Raw genomic sequence first — 11,022 nt, forward strand, 5'->3', positions numbered from 1 at the left:
GAGGTAACAAAATTAGATTATTTAATGAAAATTATTGTATGATTGTGATCTAGCAAATAAAAAGCACACAAATTACAATATCTGTATCACAACCATAATTTTTATAATGATTACTTATCCGACAGTCTTCTTCTTGCAATTGTTGAATGTTGATTACAAATTGCTTTCTAATTCAAACTTGTCCATGCAGCAAAGACCACTGTTGACTTGCGTAATATATCCTTTGCGTACACAAATCCGCGCACAGATGATAATTTCCAAAACAGTGCTGCTTTCCCAATTTTACATTTACATTTACAGGCATTTATGGCGCCACAAAGATACCATGGCGCTTACAAAAATATACACAATAAGTCAAAAAACAAGAGAACAGTTCAAGAAAACAAATGAGTCTTTAGCATAGACTTGAACGCGGATGTGGTCGCAGCAGATTTTATGTCCAAGGGTAGTGAATTCGCCAGTCATTCTGTGGCTGCGTCTTGGAATAGCAAGCCGGTTACTGTCAGAAGACGATCGCAAGGTACAAGGAGGAACATAAACGGTAAAGTAGTCTGAGATGTTGTTGGGACTCACGTTGTTCAGGGAACATGCTTTTTTCTGATGTCCCGCGCTGCCAAGAATTCTATAACATAGAATCAGACCAGTTGCTGACCCAATCCTAAGATAGAAACAAGTAAGTCTGGTTTTCGAACAAAAGAGGTTGTGCTGGCTAAATCCACATCTTGAGAAGAATAATGGAAGAAGCTATAGGAACCAGCCGCTACCCCTATTTGTAACATTCGTCGATTTTCGAAAAGCCTTCGACGCTATCGACAGGGACATAGTATTTGCCAATTTAATTAAGAACACTATGGTATGACAGAGAAGATCGTTACGGCAATCAGAATGCTGTCGACACTCCACAAGTTCAGTATTTTGTAGACAGCATTCTGACTGAGGAATTCGAAGTTACCACGGAAGTACTTGATGTGATCGCTCCATTTCTCTTCATTATCATTGACTTGCTGCTGAAGAAAGCTGATGAAGGACATGGCTTTTTCACTCGACCCAGAGGCTATTTTAGGGTGGAAAAGTCACTGCATGCCGGCGAATGGAAAGTTTCCGGACGACTTTGCAAAGCTGTCGTTAGCACAAGTCATTCCTAATGGTGTTTCTTTTCTTCAAAGAGTCGTTATTCTGAATTTTGGACTGAAGTACCTACGAAACAAAACCCTTTTGAACCTAAGCCAGAGGCGGATTTAAGGAAAAGAACTCTGTCAGCAAACCAGCTCGGGTACCCGTCCAGAGACGGATCCTGTGGGAGTATTAATGAGTAGGCTATTGGTTATTAACTGTGCTATTCACATCAGCTTGCTGAAATATATGGTGTTTAACATGTTTAAGGAAAATTACCCAAAATAACTTTGTGTTCTATACTAGGCTGGTTTTTGAATTGCAGATATTGCAAGACTGCTATTTTTAATCTTGCATATTATACTCAAGAAGATCGAGTTCTGGATATGTTTTATGTTTGCACTAATGGTCTAATATATTATATTTTACCTAATTTTGGCATTTATTAATGAATAAATCATGATTATACCAACATATTGATATATAAAAAGCCTCATGCATCAACTTACGTGAAGGAACATGCATTTGGTAGCCCTATACTTATGGCAACACTTTTATTGATAGCATAATGCATTACATTAAATCCCGGCATTAAATTCATCATAACGTGTCATTGCAATGTAGAAAATGATTTGTAATTGCTTGAAAAATAGAAATGTTATAATATTATAACAGTGGACATAATGCACATTAGTGTTGCTTAGTGGGGAGGATATTATGGAACTCTTGGAATTTATATTAACAACAACATATTTCACATTTAGGGGCCAGATTTTCCAATAAAAATTTAAGACGACCAGTCCGGTAAGCCCGACGGCTGCTAGTCTCTTCCTTGAATGGTTGGAACAACAAGCTGTTGCCACTGACCCCATTGGAGTGTAAGCCCAAACTTTGGAAGCGTTATGTGGATGACGCTTTGGAGGTCATGGGTCAAGGAATCACACAACAACTGACTAACCATCTGAACACCATTGACAGTCTGATGAAGCCACTAGTGTAGTGGTGAAACGTCACTAAAACGTGAGTTGAACACCTTCGTTTATTATGTAGGAATTGTTCAATATACTAGCGTCACTAGAATGAGCAATGGCCAATTCTCTTTAAATTGCAAATCTTGTGCAAAAAGTTATATACTATTTTCGCCTGTTTTGTCATACGGTTGTAAATTCAATGAACTATGACTTTGCTAAAGAGCGCTTACAAATTGATATGAACTCATCACGCCCTCTACGGTGCATTCTGTTACCCATAAAAGGAAACAGTCAGATGTGATAAGTTGTCAGTCTGATGAAGCCACTAGTGTATAGTGGTGAAACGTCACTAAAACGTGAGTTAAACACCTTCGTTTTTTTGTAGGAATTGTTCAAAATGAACAAAAGTTACAGTGAAATTCTTTAAGTTACGGTACACATAATGAACATTTTGCATTGTTTAGATATTGACTCAGTTACTATAATATTCCATTTGCTTTCATGTGACATCCATATATTGTAATTTCTTTTTCCCCATAAAATGCAGTGTCTCAAATATGGAAGGCCGTATTATTTTGATTATTTTATCAGCAGAGATGATTGCACAAGCTTCATCTGATTAAGGAGTCAATATGCCAAAATATCTCACGCATAATTATTTCAAGAATATGACACATAAATTACATTAAATTTTACTTATCGGCGACGTGGTATGAGTACACGAACCTAAAACAAACTTGAATACCCTCTGGAACAGGATGTTGATCAAAATAATTGAAAGCAATTGCATTTTGGGTTGGGTCAGTTTTGGACCAAATATTAAGCATATATTTGACAATTTTTAGCATTAAAATACCAAATATATGAATGTGTGTGTATTTTTCCCGGTTGATGCCAGTGCTGTGACTAGGCCTATTTCAGGGTGGATAATTCACTGCACGCTGGCAAATGGACATTTTCCGGACGGACTTTGTATAAGCTGCCGTTAGCAAAGCGTTGGGAGGGGGAGGGAGGAGGCATGAGTGGATCTAGGACAGTCGGGGGGGGGCAACTACTTAAAGATAACCAAATGTGTAACATAGCGAGGAATCGGCCATGACATCGCGCTTGTTCCACAGATGGGGTGACTATGTCTTGGAAAATGTTGGCACATTTAAAAAAAAATGATGGACCTATGGCCTATGAAATCCATTTGGTGCACCATTTTGTAAACTATTATTGCTTTCAACAAGAAAAGTGTACGGGTGTCTAAACTAGAAGCCAAAACGGTCACTCGTTATATTCACCCCCACCCCATCTAAAAACAATTAACGAATTTTAAGCGACTTTGACCAAATATGCGGCATTTTTTAACACTTTATAATACAAACTTGATTCCATGTATACAGAAATATTTTATGTGTCAAGATATTTTAGGGCTAAAATGCATTAACTAATAGCTTGATTCAAATTTCTGTTCACGATCATGCATTTTGAGAGAAGTATAACAGATGAATCTTCATGAACATAATAATCTATTGTTGTAATGTATTAAAATGACATCATTAATATTTTTGCTTTAGCTTCTATTTTGTACATATAATGCGTGTTTGTTTGTATATAAATTTTGAGCAAGGTTCTTCATCTGAAATAAATATTAAATAATATTAAATGATAAATGATTAAATTTAGGAGTTCAAATTTCCAATTATAGAGAATATATGAGATCCATTTTCTCTATTGACACTGCATTTGAAGGTCATTGGTTACCTACGTGCAATTTAAGGGATGAGCCTATTCTCTTTCCTCTCCTGTCCCAGTTTCTCTTTTTCTTTCCCCTTCCTTGGGCGGACGTTCTCCGTATCACCGCCTTCTCTATCCCGGCTTCTCTATAAGCTGTTCCTATATGCATCTGGTCCTACGAAATGAGGTTTTCAAGAAAGGGGGTGCTGCGTGCTGGAGAGCTCTGAAGTGTGGATGAAGTATTGAGTGCGCTCAAAAATTTGACATAAAATAATGTCAAAATCAAGCACCTTGTTCTTACTCCTTGACATAATCTGGCAATCTTAGCCTCGTCACTTAGAACATTTCACTTTAGTTGTTCTTTGCTCACGATACCTATTAAATGCTTCTAGGTAAAGTCATTATACCATATCATTACTAACAGATTTGTATCTGTCATTCTTTCACACAAACATGATTATTTGTAATAACTGTCAGGACTCTATTCATTTAAGCCAAAATTAGTATTAATTAGAATTAGTGAGGTATTATGAAACAAAATTATTTACATTGGGCACACATCTCGACCGTTTCACGTGGAACTCTATGAGAGACTTATTATCGCAAAGATGATTTTGAAACGAAGTTGGAACATAAAAAATATGTCACAAAATTTGGTTTGCAAAAAAAATCAGGAAATTTATTGAAAAATATTGTAATATTTTGGATTAAGACTCGGCGTTTGTCTTAGTAATAGCCTACTTCATAGTCCCTTTTTGAAATTTATAGTTCATTCTTAAACACTTGAGAACGTTCCTGCAATCTTATTGGTTATACCCGTGTGATATCACGATATCACACACTTTAAGCGCGTGTGCATCGACGCGATACCCGAACTCGCTATTTGAACCAATCGGAGTCGCATAGCAACAACGGGACTGATCGATTTTAAGCTATGGGTAATGTCTTGTAAAATGTTGGATTTAATTTGATTAAAATTTGTAATACTTATGATATTTTTTATTTGAATTGAAGTGTTTAAGAATGAGAATAATTCGCCGAGTTCTTTTACTTATTAAAAATAATGATGTCGCCCGTGTTATATATATAAGACGATAGATGCACTCCAGCGGCTAAAAACAATAGGCTTACCTTTATTCTCTAAATATCAACTAATCTCACAGTGATTACAAGTGCATACAGTACGAGAACCGCTCCCACCCGAAAATCTCGATACCCCAGAAAAATCTTAGTAATAGTTCTGATTAATGTGAACTCTACTTAAGTTTTGTCTAATAATTCATAGAAATAATATTTGAGATAATATTATTAATATGAAATATCTGTCCAAATCTGGGTGAAGTGTCATGCGCTATTTGTCAGTGTAGTGGATGACGTTGGTAGCTGTTGGTCATACGTATAAATATGTCATGTACACACACGCCTACAATTTTGATTTTCAACTGATGCTTCGGATCCTCACAAAACGATCATTCCATATTATAGCTCCTCACTGCAAAAACAACCGAGCAACAATTAATAAACATTTGTAGGCCTACACTTTAATGGCTAAGGTTTGTACAGTGAACTTTGGTATAGGGGTGTTCATTTATAAACATAAAACACGTAAAAATATGAAGATGTAATTGTTAATGATTTTCACACAATACAGTGTTAAAAGTGTTTTTAACACTATCTTGTGTTATAAAACATAAACGTCTTCATATTTTTACGTGTTTTAGTGTTAATAAATTAACATCGCAATACCTTCACTGTGCAAATCTTAGCCATTGAAGTGTTCCAAGTTAGTGTTTTTGTGCTCAATTATCATTGTTGTCAGCCTTCGTTGTATTACTGAGACTTCATTGCGCTGGACTATTTCGGCACCCGGGAATTTTGAAAAACGCGTGTTGATTGACGGCTGTATTAATTCGTTCTTATGGTCAATTACGAGTTTGTTTACGTGATTCGTGCTTGATAATTAATTTTCTAACGTATAAGGCATCATGTTATGATTGCCAGAGTGTTCATCTATTTTATTGTTGTGTATTCAGCAGAGAGAATTGTAATATCTTAGATGCATTTATTATCATTTATAAATAATATAAATAATAGGGGACCAAGAGTTTACCCTTACGGTACACCGCAGCTTATATTTTAAAACTTGAACTTAAAAAAATGTAATAACATTTAGGGCCTAATTTATTATCTAGAAAACAAACTTAAACGTCTTGGATTTTCTTCAGATGTTGACATGATATCATCCTAAGGACATTTTGTAGTTGTTTCAAAGAATACTTTACCCGATTGGTCAAATGAATAAGAATATTGCAAATGATAAACATGTTAAATGCTTCGTTAGGAGGACCACCATTCTCATTAATTTGTGATGTGACCTAGCTATATAGGTCCTACATAAAATATATCGATTTTGAAAGTGCATATGACTCGATTTTTATTGTCAATATTCGAACCTTGTTTTAGATCTGTGAAAGTACACAACTGGTTGGTTCACGAATATGTCAAATTAATTAACGGTAATATGTTTTATAAAATGCTAATCAGAAAATAAAATAGTTGGAGCTATTTACATTGTAGGCCTAGATAGAAGGGTTGGTTAAAATTTATATAAATATAAATCCATTTAACTGACGTTATTTTACTTTTAGCTACAGCTCGATGAAAAAGTACACACATGAATCATTAATGTCACGTTTACGGTATGTTTAGAATGGTTAATCAGAATGTACAAACGAATAGACAGTCTACAAAATTGCACACACGCCAACAATTTCATATAATTACAATCTTTAGAAAATGTTAAACAGAAAAAGAAAATGTTTGGCTTAATTCAGAAAGGTTGATTTTGACCTTTTTTTAAAAAACTCAATCAATTCATACTCAGCTTATTTTGTCATATTTTGAAACTGTTTTACTGACATTTTTTTTGGCACGGAAAATTTACGCGAACCAGGCAACATTTTACACATTAAGAGTGTACAATTAATTATTACATTCAATGCATGAAACACATTTTTGGCATTCATTTTTGCGTGGAAGGCAATTCTGTAAATTATGAAACCAATTTAATGCCAAAATGGTCAAATTTTGAAGAAAAAAAAAAATATGGAAAATAATTATTTCAAATTAGAAATTATTAGGCCTAGTATTAGGCCTATTATTATAGTAACAACTCAGAAAGGGTTTCTGGTCATTTAAGCCGAATTAATGAAGTAAAATGAAACTAAGCCCACTATCTTGTATGCCTATAGGCTAATATAATAGCTAGCTCTATTAAGGGGGTACTACACCCCTGCCCAATTTTGTGCCTATTTTTGCATTTTTCTCAAAAATTATAGCGCATTGTTGACAAGTAAGATATGTAGCCTATATTATAGGGGCAAGGACTACAACTACTGCACTGGAAATTTTATTTCAGCACAGACAAGAGTTGTGGAGTTACAGTCAAAAATGAGGGAAAACCAATATTTGATCAATAAATCAATAACTACTTGCTTTGAGTTGCTGAATTTTCAGTACAGTAGTTGTAGTCTTTGCCCCTATAATATACATATATTACCTGTCACCAGTGCGCTATAATTTTTGAGAAAAATGCAAAAATAGGCACAAAATTGGCCAGGGGTGTAGTAGGGGAGAGCGGGGAGTGTTCGCCCTAGGGGCAGGTTCGCCCACCCCTTGTTTCTCAGCACTACGGCTATCGAGGAATTTGGTGATGGCAAAATTAGGTGACATAGGTCATGATAAACTTCTCATATTAGCTACGCGACATATAGGGACGTGTTCATCGAACTGCAGCCAAAACAAAAAATTACACCAAAACGTAATTTTTTCTTGCATTAATAATGTTGTTTTATCATTGATACATAAATACAGATGGTTTTAATGGAAATCTGTATTTGGAACATATGGGATTTGTTAAAGATTTAATGTAGTTATAAACTCCTTATTCGATTTGTTTTTGCATACCCTGAAGAAAATACAAAAATGTGCACAAGGGGCACGTTCGCCCTTTTGAGGATGGGGCGTGTTCGCCCTATATCTTCCCCGGGCGGACTTGCCCCAAACTGGAGGGCGGACCTGCCCCATCAGCCTATTATGCAAAATATTGATAATTATACCATTAAACAAGGTAAAACTACTGAAAAGCATATTTTTTAAAGTTATGTGGTATCAGTATTACACATACCACCGTTTATGTCCTAATCCATAATCCCCCCGAAGTTGTAAACATTATACGTTTAAGCTCACTTTGGACCCCTATATTTTGCCTTGACCCGACCCCTGCAACAAATTTAGTGATTCCCCAGAAGAGAATGAATGCCCTGTATACACTTGCTAAATGTTTGCATTGAAAATGTTATTGTTACGCAATGTTTAAACCTTTTTTGTGATTAGGGTGAACTTACCCCACCATATGGGCGAACCTGCCCCAATATGGGGCAAGTTCGCCACTTTGCAAAACTTTTTTGTTTGCTCTGTCCTGTTGCTATTGTAAGGCCTATAGTTCTGAGATTGTGGTCATATATAGCTAAGACATAGGGCTTTCACATGGGCTAATCAGGTCATCCCTAACCTTAAAATTGACATCGCTAGGCTGGTCAGAAAAAAATAGGGCGAACACTCCCCGCTCTCCCCTACCCCCTTAATGTCATAATACGACATTAATTCAAAATTGCTCTGTTTACCTACAAACACAACATATATTTGGCTGATTCCAATTAAATCGGGACTTCGCCAAAAATCAGGCCCTTTGACAAAAAAATAAGTTAGATTTTTGGGTCGGTGGATAAGGGCAAGTCAATTTATATTTATAGTCTAATCAATATGCTTGAAAGGGTGAAGTGACACTGACATGCTAATTTATCAGTGAACACAAATTACACAATGTTGATTTTCCTGGTTCTGGCAATCCTCACAAAACGAAAATATCTCAGTGCGCTTTTTTTGCGTCGACTTCAAGCTCTGAAAAGTAGCTTGTTTGCTATTTAATAACCAGGTCAGACCTTTGGAGCGGGGCTAGACAGGGATGACAGAATGCTGTGTCGTCATAAATTAAATAAAATGTATTACTTTTGGTAAACAAGGGTTGTCTGAGAAGAAAAAATGTGGAAAGGTGAAAAGCAAAATGAAAAAAAGAGAAGAAAAACAGAAGGGGAAAATGGGGAGAAACGGAGGGAAATTATGATTTCCTTTCTCCATGCTCAAAATTAAATGTTGAGATATTAAAGTTTTCATTTTTCGTTGGAAAGGGTGTGCCCGAGTGATTGCGTATTAAAACAAACAAAAACAAAATTCCCTGAATTGTTATGCCAAAATATATGTAAAGTTTGGAAGGATTTTTGTTTCTCAAAAAAAAAAAAAAATCTGGGGTCATAATGAGTCAAAAGATGTGTTTTATATAGTAAATGAAGTAAAAATTATGATGCGCAGTGATTATGCCACGTTATTAAATTTCTAATCTTAATATTTCGTCTTTTTGTGCTGAGAAACAAGGGGTGGGCGAACCTGCCCCTAGGGCGAACACTCCCCGCTCTCCCCTATAGCATGTTTGTACTACAGTATCGATTTTATTGAAGGTCACTGGTAAATAAACACTTGATAGTCTGTGCCTCGGGCCAGACTGTATATGGCTATCACGATGTTTGTTCGGATCGCCCGACACAAATTGGCTGTGTAGGAGACTAGGTCTGTGCAAACAAATTAACGACTTTATAGCGGGCGCGAGTGTTTCCAAAAAGCAACACAAAAGCAAACAAAAAATACACCCATTGCCCGCTATTTACCGTACGAAATGAACGACTCTAATCATGTAGGCCTACCGCACGAAATGAACGACTCTAATCAGCTGCGGCAATTCCCCAATGGTGGATAGGCCTATACTATACACGTAGGCCTATTCTTATTCGTGCATTTGACGGACTTGGGTGTTTTTGTTTTTGTTAAATATCTCCTCTCCTGAACACATATTATTATAGAAAATCTATCTACTTCTTCATTCGATTACATACTAGGCCTATATACCCTGCAACTTTCAATATAATACAGTGGCTAGATAAACCCTTAAACGTGCGAACAAATATTGCAAAACAAAATTAAAGTATGGCTCTCCGCCTATGGCTCCGCCCATACAACAAACAAATATAGGCCTACAAAAAGTGCCCATCATTTTTTAAAGCATGAAGCATGAGTTATCAGCTTTCTTTTTACTCCACTAGCAATTAATCAGGTCACCAACCTTTAAAAATATCTATGATTATGAATGATTATGATGATGATGATGATGATGATGAATTTATTGATGATGATTATGATCAGATGATGATGACGATGATGATGATAATGATGATGTTGATGATGATGATGATGATGATGCCATGATGATGATGAATGATGAAGATGAAGATGAAGATGATGATCATGATCATGATGATCATCATCATGATGATGTGATTTTGTATTTTTTTTTTTTTTTTTTTTTTTGCATTTTTTTTAACCAGGCTGCATGACGTGTGTTTGCATTTCATCAGAAAACAATTGTTTTTAATTATAGGCCTATGGCCGTTCACAAACTTTTATAAGGGGGGGGCTGATGCAAAAAATTTTATCACAAACATTTTCGGCCCCCCTTTACAGACCTCAAAAATTTCAGAAAATTATGGGTTATAAAACTCAATTTTTCCAGGAAAATTTGTGGTCATTTTTTTCGGGCCCCCCCCCTTTGGAGGGTCAAAAAATGTTCAGGCCCCCCCCCCCCCCCCCCCATTTTTTGCACCAGCCCCCCCCTTGCAAGTGTTTGTGACCGGTCCCTAATTTGACTAAACATTATTTCAAGCAATATACCATGGAGGTATATAAATAAATGGAGAATGATCGCCAGAATTCTAATCTCTTAAGTGGAGATTATCCTATTACCTCTATTCAATGAGTCACCAAACTTGAATGACTAGCCACTTCAGCCAAGCTATTGATCTCCACGATGGTTATGAGACTCTACCATGGTTCATTGATCGTCACTCCCAAAATTTCATCATAGGAATTGACCCTACATTGACCCGTACCGGAAGGCTTGTAAAAGAGACTGTATAATGACGTCAGCTAGTCAATTAGCTGTTCAAAGTCGCCAGTTTTGATAGCTTATAGTTTCAATGTATGATTGTGCGAAAACCCGATGAAATTTGGATGTTCTGTTCTCAAGTTATGAAACTGTTTTCAACAC

Source organism: Amphiura filiformis, chromosome 7 (genome assembly GCF_039555335.1).
Source record: "Amphiura filiformis chromosome 7, Afil_fr2py, whole genome shotgun sequence".
Lineage (NCBI taxonomy): Eukaryota > Metazoa > Echinodermata > Ophiuroidea > Amphilepidida > Amphiuridae > Amphiura > Amphiura filiformis.